Source organism: Excalfactoria chinensis, chromosome 8 (assembly GCF_039878825.1).
Source record: "Excalfactoria chinensis isolate bCotChi1 chromosome 8, bCotChi1.hap2, whole genome shotgun sequence".
Lineage (NCBI taxonomy): Eukaryota > Metazoa > Chordata > Aves > Galliformes > Phasianidae > Excalfactoria > Excalfactoria chinensis.
The window spans coordinates 12,270,549-12,290,316 of NC_092832.1; the positions used below are offsets into that span (position 1 = coordinate 12,270,549).

General features: G+C 39.9%; 2 long non-coding RNA genes across 3 annotated transcripts in view; both read right to left on the reverse strand.

The window, feature by feature from the left end:
• Positions 1 to 11,409: 11,409 nt before the first annotated feature.
• Positions 11,410 to 14,073, reverse strand: LOC140255523 (uncharacterized). Its single transcript, XR_011904492.1, has 3 exons — positions 14,030 to 14,073; positions 12,602 to 12,732; positions 11,410 to 11,994 (listed from the first exon to the last, which is right to left on the reverse strand). It is a non-coding gene; the product is annotated as an uncharacterized lncRNA (long non-coding RNA).
• A 5,368-nt stretch (positions 14,074 to 19,441) lies between these two features.
• Positions 19,442 to 19,768, reverse strand: part of LOC140255522 (uncharacterized) — a 33,089-nt gene continuing 32,762 nt past the window's right edge. For both annotated transcript variants that reach the window (XR_011904491.1, XR_011904490.1), the window contains exon 4: positions 19,442 to 19,579. This is a non-coding gene — a long non-coding RNA (uncharacterized lncRNA). The remainder of the gene's footprint in view (positions 19,580 to 19,768) is intronic.

The following is a 19,768-nucleotide window of genomic DNA, read 5'->3' on the forward strand; positions in this document are numbered from 1 at the left end:
CAAGGGCTTTTTCAAATAAATTCATTGTAAAATGAAAGATTAACTCTTGTAAAAATACTGCTAAGTATATTCCTAAAGTATATTAAGAAATGGACAATGAAACAGAATGCCTTCTTGTCTTCTGCCCATTTCCTTGCAGTCATGAAGAGTCTCAGACAGCACATCTTTTCTAGGAAAAGGATTGTCCTCATTTGATTCGATTCCAGGGATGACCAGGCAGTTTGCAATTTCAGAATGAACATCCTGATTTTCACAAAAGGCAGAAACAACAGCCTCAAGGGCCAGCTCATAAGCACAAATTGCTTTTAAAAGTGTGTCTTCTAATTCACAAATTAGCTGCAACACAAAGCTTTTGACTGCAGGCTGCATAGTTGTCCTGGTAGCATCTTAGCTTTGAGAACCTTCCAGGTTCCCACCATATATTACATATAAGCCAAAACTAAAATGAAGGTTTCTGAAATCCCCAGAAGTACCTTTGTATTAGATGGAAATGTGCACTTGCCATGTCATTTATTTGGGGGCTACTCATACTTCAGCATGCAACAGTATATTAATTTACTGAGGACAGGATTTACATCTGTCTTTTGGCCCCATAACAGATGCACACTGCTAAAGGGCCCTAATATACTGCCTACACAGCCTACTCCTGCAGAAAGCACAGACATCCTATCTTTATGACATTTTAAATAAGGGCAGCAAGTGTTGATTTTGCACATCTTACTACATCACAGCCCTGCAACATCCTCTTGAGGGCTTTTAAACTAGCAACTCATACTCTAAGTGATTTGCCTTGCATGCAAACTAGAAAACATCCCACATTTCTCAGCACTCCTGCCTTCACAACAACCTCAACTGAACTTCTATAGCAGAAAAAAGGTGACTTTCAACAAAAGATAAATGGCAAGTGACTGCCTTAAACCTTAGCTGGAAGAGACTTCAGCTCCTTTTTGGTTTATCCACTGTGCCAAACAGAGGTAGACCAGCAAGTCTTGCACAGATACAGGGTAATGCCTCATGCTAAGACTTAGAAGGGGCTCTAAGTTCATGGGCAACAACATTTTTTATAACAGTACATCAATGAAATATGAAAAGTAGTTCTGTAAATACAAAGCACTATTGTGCACAGATTATTTTATATGCAACGTTGCTTCCACATCAGCAGTGGGTTTCCATAAGAGGTGAAGTGGCCACATTATCTACCTCCTTGCCTAGATTGCAGTCCTCACTCAAGGCCAGATCCTCAGCCTGCACAGACCCAGACTATATCACTTGATGCTCCTGGAGCTTTTCTTCTGTGCTGTAAACAGATTTGGCTCTTGCAGCTCTGGTGTATGTGATAGCTGTTTTCAGTACATGACACTTTATGGAGACAACATAATGCAGACAACAATTCCCTGCTCTTTGAAAGGCAGACATCTCCTACCATCTGACTCTAAAAATTTATGTACCTTAGGGGACCCAACTGAAATGGCAGCAAAAACCTTTTTATTTCATTTTGTTAAGATTAGATTAGAAGGTATGCATTTTGAAGTGGAGCACAAAGGCTGTAGTAGTGGGAGTTTCAGAGGCTCTGCCAAGGAGGGAGAACAAACTGCGTTTGAGGCACTCAGCAGTAGGTTATGTAAATCTCTGGGAAGTAGAGAGACATGGAGGGAGATGAAATCAAGCAGAAGACAGCTGTGATCCCTAAGGACAGGCAGGGAACAGCACAGGGAAACAGCCTTGGAGGAAGGTAAGAAACAGTACCAGTCCCTAGTGCTGAAGGGCAAGGGGATGTCAAGGCAGAACTTTCTGGGAGACAGTTAATGCTGAAGATCTGAAGATTTGGGGTGGAATAAAGAACTGATTGACTTGAGAACTGTCAAATAGGGACAGCAGGTTAAATTACATACAAGAATTTAGCAGGGAAACAAACGGTCCTGTAAGGCTCAGGAATCAATAAAATAGTTTTAAAAGATGCTACTTATAGCAATGCTGACAAATAAAATTTGATGGGACAGTAAAAACCAAGACAGTTCAGCAAGTAAATCTAAGACCTAGTATACAGGATCTAAGTACAAGATCTGTATAAAGATCTAGTATGCATTTCCAAGAGATGGAAAGATGCAACCTCAGTCAGAGTAAACAGGCAGAGCTCACCAGAAGACAAGGATCCCCTTTTGGTCACTGACACCTTCAGACATTTCAAGGCTTGTGGTGCAGTCCCCAACACTCTGCTGCATTCTTCACAAGCACAGGTATACAAGACTATCAATGGTCCCCCCCCAAACCTTAAGAGTTTAAGTAAATAGTAAGTGCAGTCGGTGGTAGAATGGGAGGAAAAACATTCATATTGACCTTCATCCATTACAGATAGATGCTCCCATAAAGAATAAAATGTGGCTTGTTGTGTAATTGTCATCAACGCAATGATTTACTGTGCAATATAGCAAAGCTTACTGTGTAACTTCATTGTTGTACTCCCTGATTTACCGTGAATATAGCAAAGCTTATCACGATGTAATTATTCTGTGGGAAAAAGTTGGCACCAGCTTGGGGTAGGTTTTCACAGATCATTAATGACTGACAGGTTCATTTCAAATTAGTTATAAAAAAGTTCACTGCACAAAATCATCATGCTTGTGTGATATTCAGATATTTTTACTTTATAGCTGTGTAAACATTCTTTGCCATCAAGAAACTACCAAACAAGCACATATATTACAGGACTGGATTGATTTACATTTCTCCTGTATTTTGTTCATTTTTCATAATCAGCCTTCATATTTTCACAGTCTATATGTGAAAATGGAAACATCTCCCCTTTCCTTCAAATTGAACTGGATACATATAACCCTCCAACCTTATTATGAAACATTAAATGCTCTCAGCTTAGGTAAATATGTTCACAAAAACTATACATTTGCAATTCTGGAGGCTCAGATGTCTGCAACATACAAAGCAGATGCCAGACAAAAGTCCCAAAGCCCAGAGCAAAATTAGACACAACTCTTCACCCATTTCTCAATCCATCAAAAAACAAACAAAAAAACAAAAACAACAACAACAACAACAACAAAAAACCAACAGAAAATGATCTCTTGAATTACATTGTGTTGAACATTAGAAATGCAGAACTGAAGAGGTTACACAGTAGCGGCTGTGAGCGCACCCCGCTCCCTGCCAGGTCTTGCCTACAGAACCAGGAAAGAGAACAATGCTTGAAGCAGTCTGCAGGAGTCAACAGCTATTTAGTGTGCTTGTAAATACCAAATTCACCTCCCCTTCATCATCAGTAATAAAGAGCTTCACACAAGATCAGTTCTTCATCTCATTCAGTCACACTACAAATTGCTTTATTCCACAGAGGAAAATTTCATGTTGCTTTCACCTCGCTAATGTGAGTAAACAAAACATCAGAAAAGTACCTGTTGACCAGTTTACTTCTAAAACCTGTATACAAGGTTTTACAGCATGAATATTGGGCCTTTACTTGTTGTTCTGATAGATAGATGCCAAGACCTCTGTTCTGTACTCAGGAGAGGTCAGACTGGTCATAGGCTCTAATATTGTGGGTACAAACAGCACTGCTAGGATGCCCACCTGGGACCCAGGAACCAGGGCTGGATTCTCTAGTGAGCAATGAGCAACCCACTGAACACAGACCAAACACTCTTAAGACAGACCTGAGCCAACTGCACTCCAATGCCCTCCTCAGTACAGATAAAAAGGCTACTGGCCCAGCCCCGAGTTAATACCTGGTCCTTTTCCTGCTACAGTGATATGCAACCAGGTCTGAGCTTGGCAAATAAACATGGGCTGCAAAAGTTGTAGCTGAAAATGGCAGTTTGTGCTCATCATTGGATGTTAGGGAAAATTTCTTCTCTGAAAGAATAGTGGGGCACTGGCACAGTTACCCAGGGAGATGGAGGAATCGCTGTCTCTTTAGGTATTCAAGAATCATGTGGATATGGCACACAGGAACATCATTAGTGCACAGTGCTGGTGATAGATGGGTCAGGTGATCTTGGAGATCTTTTCCAACCTTAGCTGGAAAAAAACATATATATATATATATATGTATGTATGTATTATATTTTATCTCCAGAAACTTGCGCTTTCTCCTCAATTTAAGGCAGCCTCTTAAGTATCCACAGTGATTAGGCAGTGTGAGGAGAAGCATAGCAAAAGAAACTACCTCTGCAGAGGTTTTCACACAACCCCTAAACAATGGAAGCAAGTAAATTTTCTTTACAAACAAGCTCAGTCTGCTACGAAAGTGTTTCCAGACTAGTACCTGCTAGCAGCACACATGCTTTCAAACCATTCTACTAACCAGGAACAAGGAAGAGCACATCAGTGCATGCTGCAGGTACTTCCACAGTCCATTGCCTTCCAGCTTCCTCATCCGCTTACATGATTCACAGCTGTTTTGCCACAGGACTGTCTGACCTATTAAAAATGTATCTGGACACACAGCTGTACCCTGTGATGTAGTTAACTCCAGTCCATCAGATTGATTTAAGGAAGAGGAATATGCTTATCTGGGAAGGTGAGAACCACATAGAAGGGAAGAAACAGCTGGCAAGTCTTACAGACAAAGGGAAGGTTCTCTTCAGACTCTTCTTGTATAATTTATGCTGTAGACATTTTACTCTGTCTAATTGCCCCATTTCAATCTAGTGTCAGTTAATCAATGGCTTCTGCATAACAGAGATGAGCCCTGGATGCAGAACAAACGCATAAATTTGGTGTGCCTTTTTGCAGGCTCTACTTACAGAGCTTTATCTTCTGCATTTGCTTTCTGGAGTTGAGATTTCTTCTCTTTTGACTCATCCCCAGCAAACACCCACACTCTCCCTCTTTTGAGTCACTGTTTCTGTATTTTTAAATCATGATTACACTTCTGTAAAATGTAGATTTCTGAAGTGCCTCACCACTGCTTTTTACTATGATTGTTTTATTATCCTGCTATTTTTATTTGGAAAGTCTGTTTCTCAAGCCTACCCAGGTGGTAAGATCCCAGATGTATCGTGAAACAAACACTGACTTTTTGCCTACCTTCCAAAGTCTTGCTCTCATGCTTTTTTTTTCCCCTTACACAACACATGCAGCAGAACTTTTAAAGTAAGAATATTTTAACCCATGTGCTTGGAATAACCCACAGATTTTTGAGTTTGCTAGACTAATCTGTGTGGAGCAGCAGAAAACAACAATATATAAAGATTATGCCAATTAACCCCTACACATAAAGGGTATCACTTGGAAGGTGCTCCAGGCTACAGGTCTGTGGGATGAAGCCTATATTATTCCACTTTTACACTAACACTGCATTTGAACAGCATCCAAAACCCTTGTACATGACCTGATGGAAGAAGCTGTACTACCCCAAATGGACAAACACTCCCCCCTGCCTCAGCTTTGCCCTATAAGAATCTTAGGAAAATGAGAGCTTTCTTTGGTTCAGGAAGTCAGAATTTAGAGGAACAGTATTTGGAAAGTCTGTCAGAGCAAGTCAAACACAGTCACTCAAATCAATAGGTAGTTTTACCCTACCTTCCCCTAGGTGCTAGATCAAATTCAGAATTGGAGCTATCCTAACAGAGTAACCACAGAATATAGGAGGAAAGATGACACCATCTAACACATTTCTTCCATACTCAATAAGATAGGCTTTTTTTTCCTCTCCCTTTTTTTGTATATGTTCCACAGACTCCAGGAGCCCTGCTTAGTGTCTGAAAGAGTGTCACAGGTTGTGCAAGAGCTGACATTAATTGAGAAGAGGTATTTTAAGGACTCTTAACCAATCAATTCTTCCAAAAAATAAAAAAATAAAATAAAAAATCACTGGAGTGACTCTCCTGAAGTTCCTAGGATTTAGATCAACTTATTACCCTGCACATAGTGTTGAAAAGAGCAAACAACTGAGGCAAGGCAAACAGCTTTTTCTCAGCTCCCAAATAATCCCATGTCCTCATTTTTGATGTAGACTCCAAGAATTTGTCAAAAGTTTCTTATGACTGATTAGAAACCAAAGATATATTTGGGCATTGGAGCAGAAGAGAAACGGCAGCTTCAGGGAAGGCATACAGACAGATGGCAGTTCCCATCCCCAAGGGTGGAAAAGGAGCTTAGGCTCACCAAAACTGATTTTGGCACAGTAGACACCCTAAGATATTAAACTTAGCAGCTTTTCTTATAGCCTACAAGTGGTCAGCACAAAATAGAAAAATAGAGACAGGACAGGTTCTTTACAGTTAGGAACACATTTAACAGATTAATTTACCTTAGCTAATCCATTCCTTGTCCCAGCAGGATGTAGACACAGGAGCAGAGAGAACCAGCAGGGCAGTTCCATCCGATAGTACCAAACCAGGAAAGCAATACAGCTCTCAGGATGGAGCTAGTTTCAACCACAATCTCCAGTTCTTAGAACGGCACAGGTCTGAAGCCAAGACAAGTGGTCAAGCCATCACACCAAAATCAGGATGAGAGATAGTCCATAGTCTGCCAGACATGCTCATAGTGATAGAGCAGCTCAGCCAGGAGACCCACAAAGGAGCCAGTCTATAGGCAACTACAGCTGTAACTAAGCAGAGAATGCATGTGTGTACAGCATTATTAAGGGGAACAGGTGTGCCTGGGCTGAGGTTAAATAGAGATCCTGGGCCCATTGTTAGGGAGTGGGAGGCTTCAGGTGAGGCTGGTCACGGTCGTTGAAGGCCATCAGTGCCTCCAGGCACCTGACAGCTCATGAAATAATAAACATCTGTGCATCTTTACTGCAAAGCATAGCCAGACTATATTATGCTATGTGTTAAAAATAATAATAATAATAATAAAAAGTCAGCAACAAGAAAGACCCCAGGTACCCTGTGAAAGTGTTGAAGGAAGCTTCTTAAAAACACCAACAGTGACATGGGGCTTCAGTCAGAGTTTGAAGTTTTATTCAATATTTCCCAGTAGAATTCAGAACTGCTCGGGGAGATGCAGTACTGCACGATAAAAATGTCTTCTTATTTACCACAACAGACTATTGTACTGCATCAAAGTGCTGCTGGTGCTGAAAATATTTATTATCAATTTTGCAATTGAAAATCACAGCTCCAAATTTTGCATGTGTTTTATAAACACTTATTCTTATTCAACACACATTGAGCCATTATGTTCCTTGTTCCAAAGTGAGGAAAATTTGCCATAAAAGGCCTGATAAAATCCCACCAACTCAAGATTGCCCTTTTCTTTGGAGTGAGCAGAATAAGACTACCTGGGGAAATTTCTTTCTACTGCCAAAAGAGAGAATCAGACTGATGATGGTTTGGCTCATCAGGAAGATGTATAATGTATCTCATCTTCAGTTTTTGAGAAAACCCTGTGTCAGAAACGTGTACTGTAGGTGGAATAAATTCACCACTGTATAAAATTAGAAAGCATTCTGAGAACACATGTAAAACAAACATGGTCAACAATAAGGTTGTTTTGGAAAGCTATTGAATTTGTGGTAATATTCCTCTTACAAATACACAACCATTAGTATTTTATTGATCTAAAAGTTCTTGGCATTTCAAAGGCTCTGATCACAATTTTCTCAAAATAGGAGAAAAAAATACATCGTGCCAATTATGTGAGCAATCTGAAGTCTATAGTGTGCATCTCCTTTACAGGACAAAACAGCAGCAAAAGGAAATAAAAGCCAGTGTCAATCTTTGATGAAATTAACACAATTTAATGCTGCTCCAGGCAAAACAATGAAATCTGTAATTTATCAGCACTGGATAACATCACCAGGGGAATTATTTAATGATTAACTACAGTGGGCTGGAGCCTGGGGTGAGGCTCAGTGGCTTATGGCTACACTCAAGTATGTTGTGCCTCCAGAGCCGACACGGTTATCCATTTCCATGGGAGAACAGCCCCAGCATGTGCTAAACCTTGTACATCCATCCAATGGGCTGGGTGTGGGCTGAGGGCAGCAGGGAGGTGAGCTCTTGACTTTGCAAGTGTATGAGGATGCTGGGTTTGCGCTGAAAGCACGGATGTATTAGGAGAGCTTTAAATGCAAAACCGATAAACCCACTCACCGTGCTGAAGGTAAAAGCTGCTCTGCCGTTGATGCAGATTTTATCATCGACTCTTGTAGAGCTGAGATTTTCACACCAAGTATTTTTTGCTATAAAGAATTGAAAAGGTGAAAGATCTACTTGCTACTATTTAATACTGTAGTGTAAGTACTGGCAAATTACATTTCTGCGCTTCATGGAAGCAATCTGCTTCTGTGACTAAACAGATTTCTGTGGCGGAGCTTAATGACTGGGCTCAGAACAACTGAGGGGAGCCCTAGGGAGACATGCTGCATGTGCCACACTCCCATGGGGTGCAGACATACAGACAGGGGTCAGAACTGGAGACCAGGAACCTTTCTGCAGCCTCCAATATAAGGAAAACTGGACTAATTATTAATCTGCTGGTGTTAAATGCAGGCAGAACTTAATTCACTGAGGAGGGGTAGTGGCTCAGGAATAGTCTAACATCTTCTCCCAGATGCAGTTGAGCTCCAAGACATGGTCCTGGTACTATCACCATGGTTTGGCCACAGGGCCATCTGTGCTTGCCCAACAGCACTTGTGCCCCTCAGCTGCTGGCTTGGTCTTGGCATCTCCCCACGACAGAGCTTTAGGGCCTGGATTTTGCTTATGGGTGTGTCAGAGCTCCTACCAGGACAGAGCCACAAATCTTTGGAGCAAGTGTGCCTCTTCTCCCAGGAGCAGTGCTTCATGAAGCTGTGCATCTGCATGACTTTCTACAGCAGATGAGCAAAGGAAACGCTTAATTCCCTTCATTATGTTTCTCAGCCTGAAAACAGTGGAAACATCAAGCCAGAAATATCCTAGATCAATTTATGCATCATGGTAATCAAATAGCACATGGGTTGTTGATTTAATAATACATCTTTGCTATAAAGATATTGCAAGTGTGGGAAATATATCAGTTTCTTAGGTATTATAGTCATTATGATCCATTGGGATGTTAGCTGCATTGCCTTGGCCATTTTATGTCTGGGTTCTCTTGAAATTTGTCATTTTAATGCACCTCAGAAACATCTTCAAATTGGCAGATGCTTTGTCATTGTAACTGTTGTGATGAACACCCAGAAAAGTTCTTGTTGCTGCAATTAACAAAGTAAGCCTGTGTCCCCAAACTCTGACTGCAATATTCACTACAACACAGATTGTACTATTCCCCCTCTAAATCTCACTGCTGATTAACAGGTTCGTTGCTTTGTTCTGGTGGCTTTTGTTATTTTTCCCGAAGAATATGTTGTTTTCTAGTTTGCTATTAGCCTCCACAAGTAACACTGTGATTTAGCTTTGTGTCTCCAAGCCTATAGTAAATGAGAAACATTTTGTAGAATTTTCTTTTGCTCTTGAATTTTTCAGCATGGGATAAGAATGTAACAAGACTCCAACAGAATTGTATAATTGGATCAAAACACAGTTCACCCACATATGAGCTGGATTGGTTGTGATAGATGTCAGGAGAAACTCTAAGGCAATACTAAAATTCTTTTATTCCATAACTGCCAAATAAAATAGTACTAGAAGCCTGTGAGCAAAAGCCTCTTGGTTTGTTTGGTGTAAGTAGGAAAAGAGCAATCAGATTGTGGATGAGGCACCGATGAAATCACATTACAGGAAGCCAAATGACAGGACTGCCCAACCATCCTCCCTCCTTCATTACTATTTCAATTCTGAACACATTAATCATGGTTTGGTCATTTGCACCCTGAATCTAAACCAGGTATGTATTAAAATCCCAACCATGTGTGCAACAAGGGAAAACTGAGACCTCTGTGCCACGCTGCAGGGTGGCAGTTTGCAGAGTGCCCCAGGTTGTGGGTGCCCCAAACAGAGGCACAGATAATGTCCATCCCTATATGGCCCCTCCAAGCAGTGCCCTCAGAGGAGGCTGACAGAGTGCAGCAGTGAGGGGAGGAGGTGAGTGCCTTGCTATCTGCCTACAGTGTGCAGCCAGAGCCCTGCATCAGCCTTCCTCCATGAGATGTCGTCACTCTGACCCACAGCCCCCAGGAGAGCAAACAAAGCAGGGAGGGCAAAGCGCTCACCAGGTCCTACCACCACCCTGATGAAGCTTACAATTATTGCATGTGGTGCCTAGATTTTATGTCAGAGATGCCATATAATTAATTAGATTTAGGCTACATGAGAATACATTAGACACAGTGAGACGCTACCTTCCTGCCTGTCCATCCTTGGAGGAGAGGGGCACTGTTTCTTTCCTTATGCATATTCCGTTAATAATATATTTGTCACAAAGATTCTTCCTACACCCATCTGGCATATAGATATTTTTCCAGATTTGTCATTTTTTATGTTCCAAAACCTATTTTACTTCACATGCTTTCATAATGAAGCAGCAAAAGCCTGCCATAACTTGATATATGGAGCAGAAATCACATCTGTGCCAGGCTGTTTTCTAATCAGATAAAGCACTGAATACCTGCAGTGCTTATTCTTCTGGCCTTTGACTAGATGTACCTGAGTAACTTCCAGTGCCAATATAGCCTTGTACTCACAATTAAACTAAAAAATACCATTATTTGCTTTAGCTTTTGGCTAATTTCAGTGTTTTTAAAGCAAAAGGGAAATATATATAGATATATATAATGATATATAAATATATAAAAATGATTTTATATATATATATATATAATCAGAAGTGCCTACAAGCAGCAGCCCCCTGCATGACACACACCATGGAAATCCATTCTGCAGCTCAGATACTAGCCCAACTAGCAATTCTTGAACTAGAACGTACCTTTCAGAGCACATCTGTCCTCACCCTTCCTTGCACAGCTGACATGCACAGCACATCATGCAGCACTCTGTAAGACAGGACTTGAAGTGAGAGAGCGCTGCAAGAGGGCAGCAGGGCTGGGGGCTTCAGTGAGGTTGCTCTTACCAAATATGGGCCCTGAATAGAAGGATAAAAAGATGCCCCATATGATTGACACCATCCATATGGCAAGGAACTTCATTTAACCCAAACAGTCACGGGGAGGTGCTACTTTCCTCCGAGCCTTCACCTGCCCTGCTGTGACCTGGCTCCCCGCCACTGCCTGGCTCCTTCGCGTGCACGCCGCTGTCAGCCAAGATGGATTCTGCAGAAGATAATTTCATCTGAAGCCACATTAGCTCCCCAGATGTGCTGTCTGCTCCTCATGGCACATCCCAGGAGAGGCCTCTCTGGCATGGCAGAGACAGGAAGGCTGATGGTTTGTGGCACTCCCCTACACCAAATCCCTGGAGAGAGTTCATCCTACTTTGAATTTCCTCTGTTCATATAAAGCATAAGGACAATCTGAGACATGGCTCTCAGTATAGTTCAAAACACAGTTTGAAGTGTGGATTTTTCAATATTTGAAGCATTGGCTTTTATGATTTATTTATTGATATTCCAGGACAAGCCTTGCAGGGTGTAGCTGGTGCCTACTCCAGCTCCGACATCGATTAAATGAACAGCAATATTTTCACAGGCATTTCATCCATTGCTATGCAGATAGACCATGCTTCTGTATAACAAACATGGGGATATCAGCAGGTAGGATCTAGCATTCTGGAGAATCAATTAAAAAAGACTCTGAAACACAACAGCTTGTACTGTTTCATTTCTGCCGACAGCGGGTATGAGCAGGACCTGGCGTTACCCTGGGCATGACTCAGGCGTGGGAGGTGTGCGGGGTTGGCTGTCTCTTATCCCTGGAGTCCACCTTGTAATATTGCCAGTATCCGTGTGTAACAGATAGTGTTGTGCACTGGGCTGGAAGATAATAAATAGATGTGAGCCGATGATTTACAAGAGGGTGCTTGGAACTCCTTGAACCACTGGGAAAGGCAAACTGCGCTGCTACAAGGTTGTGCTGTCAACCTCGCAATAGTTTTTCCTCTCTCCTGAGGGCAATTTCTCCAAGATGTAACTTGCTTCCTGCCTCATCATCTGGAAATTCACAAATCAGAGGAATTGTGGTTAATTACTAAAATGGCTGATCCATAGATTCTTAGCTGACAGAGCCTGTCGTAGGGGGGAGGGGTTTAATTGTTGTTTTTCTCTGAAAGGATTTCTCCTAAAGTGATGAAATAACTCACATTAATGAAGATTGCAAATAGAAGACATTTGTGATTATTTCTAGTTGTTGAAAAAATTGCTTATTTAAAATGCATTGCTTTCTTCTATGAAGAAACTTATATTTCTCCAAACTGCCAGAATAAATTTAGCCCAAAAACATTCATAACGAAGGATGAATGTGTATTCAGGCTAACACTGTATGTGATCTCTGATCATACAGTAGTTAAGTTATACAATCACAGTGATTTATGGTACTAAACTGTGGAGCTTCATATCTGCAGGGGTGTGGGTAAAGGGGTGGAACTCTCATCAATCAAAAGACTACACTTGTTCAGCACCGGGATAATTAAAGCAGACAGTAAAAATGCAGGAAATAATATTTAAAAAAACAAAATCTGAATTTCTATTTGCACTGTGTTATTAGGCAATACAGTACTGAGGCACCTTTAAACAGCTTGCCTAGAAATCCACTTATTACCTTGTAGCACTTGATATATGTGTTCTTCGTATTCATGCTGAGGGTATGTGTAGAGTAGTTATATAATGCGCACACTGTCCTGGGCTTAAAAATCTGTGATTACAAATAATGGCCACCTTTCCAGTTTATGCCTAGACAGAGTCAAAATAAGAAAGAAAATAGAATATATATAACCAATACTGAAGTGCAAACTTCTGAACTGTCCCTCATCTCACTGCCAGTGCTTTTCTTCTGATTCGCCAATATCAGGTAGAAGGTGTTGGGCACAGCAAGGGGATGGCACAGAGGAACTGTATTAATCAACCAATGTTTTAAAAAAGTTTAATTAACTGCATATTTTGTAAAAGCCACATTTCATTACTGTTTGTTAGGAAGATGGAAGCATGCACTGGAAACACTAATTCTAATTATTACTTCAAGTGGGAGTTTTTGGCACAAGGTCAAGGAATAATAGAAGAATGTGTGAATCTGCGCTACAGTGTAGCAGCAAGACTAATCATTTGAATAAAGCCAGTTGCTTTTTCTTGGACTGTCTGTGTGCTGTTCAATGTTCTGGATGAATCTAACACAATCAGCCTGTTCTCTGGTGTATATCCACTTCCTGCTGACTCAGGGCAGCTTGCCTCTTCTGCCATTTATTAAAATGAAACATTCCCATTAAAACGCCATTTTTCAGAGAGATGACCAAACAGATATTAGTAATGACATTATTAAAACTACGTTGTTTAAAATGAACTGTCACACTTGTGTGTTGCAAAGCAACACAAACAAATCTATTTCATTTAGTGAGAGATTGCTTTGAAGAGCTGGCTTGCTTGCTTTCTATTAGAAGGTACTGCAGAAGGGATGTGATGTGTGCTCCAGGAAACCACCAGCTTTTATAGCCATTAAAAAAGAAGGAATACTGTTCCTAGTACTCTCTATAGCAAATAATGTATAATTCATGGATTTCATTAATATGCAAATATGATCCATGGTCTCCTGTGTTTATATCTCCTAATAATCTATTAATGGTTTTAAAAGTAAAGGGTAATAGAAACATTTTGTATGAGCAACATTTACTCATAGCTTTCCATGTTTTTCTCTAGTTGTATCTTACAATCTTGTATAGAATTAAAACAGAAACAATGGAAGTTAATTTACCTATGATTATCAAATAAATATTAATCAAACATAAGGCCACAGGCCGAGTATTCTGTGAGTCTGTAATGAAAGACCTTATTATCAGTAGATGTCAACGAGCCTTAGAAAAACCTGTGGTAGGAAGGTGGAAGTATCTTTCAAATGACCCCTAAATTTGGAAATATCATTTGGATTTTGATTTTAGCTCCCACATCAAACACGGGCAGAACATGAAGATAAAAATTCAATTCATTCTGAAGATTTGGAGTTTTCCATTTTTTTCTGTAATAGGAGTGAGGTTCCAACCTCAAGCAATCTTGTCCAGCATTTCAGGACCAGCTACTCCCCACTTCCATACCCCAGTCAAAATGTTACGGTTGTCCATCTGAAAAAAACACAAAGACCCACTTAGTTATTGTTAGAGTGCTGTTTCTAAAGCATTGGCAAGCAGACAGTTCCAGATGACGTCTGTTTCTACCCTGGGCTCCTGCTGCTCGCAGTTTCACTCACTCTTCCTCCTGCCCTGTGGTGCCATTTTTGTGCCATTGCACAGCCCCAGCACCGCACCCTGTTCTGCCACTGCATGGCCTCACCAGCAGTCCAGCACTTCTCCTTTCCTTCTGAGACATCACTGAGAGATCTGCCAGGCAGTGACTTCACTCCTGCACTTATCAAAACAAAGAGAAACAGTGCAGGACATGGGCACATCTGCTCTTTGTAAAAAAACACATATAAAGCAATCGTGCTGTAGGCAACAATAAACCACTTTAATTAACTAATGGAAAGAAACATCCTGCCAAGGACAGTTTAGATGATTTTCATATTACATCCCATAAGCACTGGGCAATATTTTAGACCAGGGTCAAAGACCCTTTCTCCGAGCATAAGGAAAAAAGGCAGCTCAGAAACTATGCGCTATGCATATGGACCTATACGTGTCCCTGTAAAACTGAATTGTTTAGTAGTGGCTACCTGTCAGTACAAACAAACACAATTGCATTCACAGGGAAAATATACCCATTTTACGCAACAAGAAAGCCTGTTGGTACATACACTTCACAGTTCGTTACAGATTTTCCTAATTAAATGAACATAACAAGTTGATTAGACTTTAGAAGCTCCGAGAAAAGTCAGATCCACTTATACTGAAAAGTAGGACTCAGAAATAAATTATTCACAGTTGATTAGACTAAGACAAGCATTTCTCAAACATTTCTCAATACTTCAGAAAAAGCGACATATTGAACTCTATTTTACTGTGAGGCTCAAAATGGCAATTAACAGTCCTAAGCTGCATATAAAACTCACTATGAACCACATTTACAAGAACATTGTGTGTGAATCAAATTACGTTATCTTTGGTTTGAAGAACTTAGAAATAATTGCCAATAAGTATTCATGTATAGGACCAATTTTTTGAAACAAGTTATTTTAATTACTACTAGTGTCAGGAGTACATGTAGGCGATTTTATTAGATTTAATGTGTTTAGTGAAGCTCCCTGAACTGTAGCTGGTTTATTTCTCTAGAAGATGAAATATTTAATATATCTTTATTATTCTTACTTTCTAATATCATATTTATTTGTAAAAGAAATCTCAATATTTTATGCTTACAATAATTTCATAAAAAATGACAGTGTGAAGCATGGTGATATATCATCATCAAAGAAATCAGAACACCATGTAGATTTGGGTTTCTATACACCACACTGATAATATAAATATCCTTCAAACTGCATGTCTTTAGAGCCATCTGCAATTGTGCCCACACTTGGATTCAGTGATGCACAGGAGCCCTTCCATGAAAGATAGAACAGGAAAAAAAGGGGAGAGAAAGAAGGAAAAGGTCTGTAAGAGGGAAATGTCTCTGTCTTGGAAAGCGACAGAAATCACTGCTGATTTTAGACCATCCAGGTAGCAGCTTTATCACTTCTGTTGCCCTCGCTCTCAAATATGGAATTGCTTGAACCCACAACTTTCACTTCATTTAAAAAAGTATCAAACAAATGATATAGGTGACTTTATCAATAAATGATCTGAAAAGGAATGCTATTTCCAGATATTCATGCACACAAAAAGATCAAATCTTAACAAATATCATGCAACACTTCAAGTCATGTGACTCATGGATATCATTTCATTTTCTTGTCTTTCCTAATAGCTGAGGCCATACATCCAAACAATTCCAAACACTGCAGTGACAGACAAAAAGCATAGAGCAAACTGCGCAGACCAATCCATGCAAATAAGTTGTGCTGTACACCTGGAAGCTGGGCTAGGACACGTCCTGCCTAGCATGCCAATATGCAGCATGTGACCACAGGCACAGTACTGCTGCCTCCTTCCCTGGTGGGAGCAGACCCTGCTGGCCCTATAACAGAACAGCTTGAGAAACAGGGCAATAAAGATAAAGCAATGAAGCTCTTTGTGATAATCAATATTTTACATTCACCTGCTTTCAAAAGTACACCTATTTCTTAATATGCAATATCTTGAACACGTCAATCCCGTGCAGAGGTTTTACAGACATCTGCACATATTCATACTTCAAGGACACAATACTTAAGCACTTTCCTGAAGTGGTATAAATAAATAGTTTCCCGCTTTTCATCGCCACAATAAATACAAACAGAAAGAATTGTTGGTATATACAACAACATCAAAGAGCCCGAAATAGACGTAGTGAATTGTGGTTATAAAAATAAATTTCTAAAAAGAAGAGAGAAGAGAAAAGGAGACAAATGTTCTAATCTTACCTTCATCATAATCTTATTAGCATTTCTCAGTGAGTAGTTCAAGTATCAGTCTATACTCTTATGAATCTGTCTCATAAATATGTCAAGTGCAAAGTATAGTTATTTTAATAGTCTGTGTTGGTGGGCCATCATGGATTTAATTAAGAGACAACTAGTGTATGAAATATGACACAAAAGCACCAGACTAAATGGAGAAATGTTTTACTGCAGACTTAAATCAGGGCCACAGAAGTAATGATGATCTGGCCTTAGAAATCCTACTTAAATTTAATTAATGCGGACCAGCACAGACCTGCTCATATAGGAACAAAAAATAGCAGCATTAAAAATAATGATTTAAGATATACTGTGTTATTTATAAAGACATTTGCATTATCCCCAACTGCATTATGTTATTTATAAATGTGTGTTGGTCTGCGGCTCTTCAATTAATTTTAAGGGGCTGAAAAGGGACGTCCAGTAAAAACTGTTAAAATACTGTCAGTTGTTTTTTGTATTCTCTCCAAACTAAAACCTTCATTAAGCCTCATGTTTTATCTTGGAGGTTCTCCGACCGCTCAAATCATGATGTTACAAGATTGCATATACCCTTCTAAATCTGCAATGAAAACTGTATTATTTTCCATCCAAATCTTCTCACTTCCTCTTTCTCCATCTTTCTTTCCCCCTCTTCTCAAAAAGCAGCAGCATAGTCAGCACTTTGAGCAGGCAAGATGAGATCCTCCAGTGCTGCACAGTCCTTCCTGATACCATTTTGGTAGAGTGTTTTGACTTACTACTGCAAATTCCTTACTACTTCTATGAGTTTAACATGATTTTAGAAAGAATCCCCTAAATCCATTAAACTATTCCAGTAGCTCAATCCCAGCTTGCAAAATCATTGAGTGACAACAACTTCAGTAGCATTAAACTTGAAAGCAAGGCTTATTGATTTACAAAGGCACAGAAGCACATTCTAAACAGATACAATATGCCTGTCTGGCAGTAAGAATTAATACCCTGGTCAACTATCAGGGTTATGTTATATAAGGTTTCATGTCTAAGAATTCTTGCTTTCTTAATCTGATCCAAAAGGTACCAGTCATTGCATGTTAATTTTTTTTTTTTTGAGTGGCTACCAGTCATTTAGATCTGATTAACCTTAATTGGTTGGTTGCTCAAGCAGGCAGTTAAAGTATTCATAGATTTTATTAACCTTTTATTTCTATAGGAGAAGAAAAAAGGCAGTGGCCAGAAAGCATCATTAAGTGAACTTCATCCCTATTTTCAGAAAACTCAGAGCTGGGGACTCTAGCTGCTCTCCAAACACCATAATTTGGACTGCCAGGAATGTAATAAAAACTGTAAATTGACACAAAAATGAAAGTGCTTGGGAGAAATAAATTCATAACTACTTTTATTTTTTGGTGAAGAAAACATCAAAGGTTTGCAACTCAGCCTGGAAGGCAAAAATGGATAAAAGGAGAGTGCCTATAGTTTCAAAATATTTTTCTCTTTAATGAACAGTTGAAAATATCCATAAATCTCTTCCACTATCACTGTATTTAAAAAGCAGTCAAGTCTTTTGTGCCTGACATGTTTATAGTAAATCTATTCTCATCTGTCGTGTTTGCATAAATTGTCCAAAAGTTCATCCTGTCTTGGCTGTCTTTCTGTATTCATTAGTATTGAAGTCATTTTTTGAGTAAATGAAGGGAAAAAAATGCCCAGAAACTCAGGTAATGCACAGAAAGAACCAGACTTCTTATGACTAACAAGGCAAATACAACTTTATTCAGCTAAATTTACAGGAATTTGTTCCTTATTGCCAGGAATGAACTAAACAGTATGAATTATGTGTACAAGCATGTAATAAATAAATATAGGCAATCAGAAAGAAATTCTGAATAATATATGATAAGGTAATAATGCAGTCCCAAACAAGCACTTACACGAACACCTACCTAATCAAAGAGCTCCTGACAGAGGTCTGGTGTGAGCCATCACTTGGATTTAGGATACCTTTACACCTTACTTTGATAGTACAATTTATAGTGCAGCAACATGATGACAAAGCCAATCTTCCATCTTCTTTCTCAGTAAAGGAGACATACAGTACAAAAACAAAGGAGTACTGCCATCCGGTACAGCCTGAAACACTGGGCTGGCCGATGTCCCTGGGGAAAGATGAAGGAAGGGAGACTTGGTTTTTCCATGGGATGGAAGATCGGGATGCCAGGGGAGTAAGGGTCTGCCCCCCCCCCTTCTGTGCCCCCTCTGCCTTGGCCATCCTCCCATCTGGCATTTTGCCTAGCTGCCATGGCCTGGCCCTTGCTCCCCAGCGGTAGTGGCTGGGGATCCCTTGGCCTAGAAGCAGGACAAAATATTCATTTGATAAAACGGGATGAAGTTCAAGGACATAATCTGGTCAGTGGCTCAAGTAATCAGGTGAATAGGTAAGGAAGAACCATACAGCTGAACCACAGACACAGAAACAAGGCAAAACAAACTTTCCAGTCTAGACTACCATGGAATCAAACCTGAAGATGTGCAGACAGAAATTTACTGTGGCCTACTCAGCACACAACATGCTCATTAGATTTACAAGTAATAGGGCACTATATCTCTTGGCCCCAGGGCACGTTTTCTGTGATTGCCATTAAAAGTCTTGTTGACAGTGCATTTTTTTGCTGAAGTGCAAATATACAATGGTTTTGTAAGGAGTTTTATATAGAAGCTTATATTCACAGAAAGCTATCCACACCTCTGTATCAGACACAAGGAAAATTAAATGTTTAACAAACAAGTTTGAGATCTGCAGTGATTAAATTAGTGAGGTAATTAGCACGATATTTAAGGTTAATGTTCACAGGTAGGTTAATTATATCCTTTCCCAAATTTCTGTTTTCATTTCGCTTGACACATGTTGCAACAACAGTGAAAGTGAGACCACACTTACAGAGATGGTAGATGAAGCAGCACGTATCACCAAAGGTATTAAAGACTAAATGCACTTCTGAGAAACTTTCCTTCATCACCAAGTCTTAGAGCTTTATATTCATCATGTACCGAAAGTTCTCTCGTCTTCCAGAGTGACCTCCCTTGAATAATACTTCAGATCTGCATAAAAAAACAACAAACATTTTCTACAGGACTTGCGGGATTTCTTAGCTTCCGGACTTCTTACAGCTTTTATGTTAATTACAAAAGAGACAGTGTTTAATGCTTTATATTGAATTCAGTCCACATGCACAACTCCTATTTGCAATACTGCAGACCATAAACAACGTACAGCGCTGAAATTCTCTC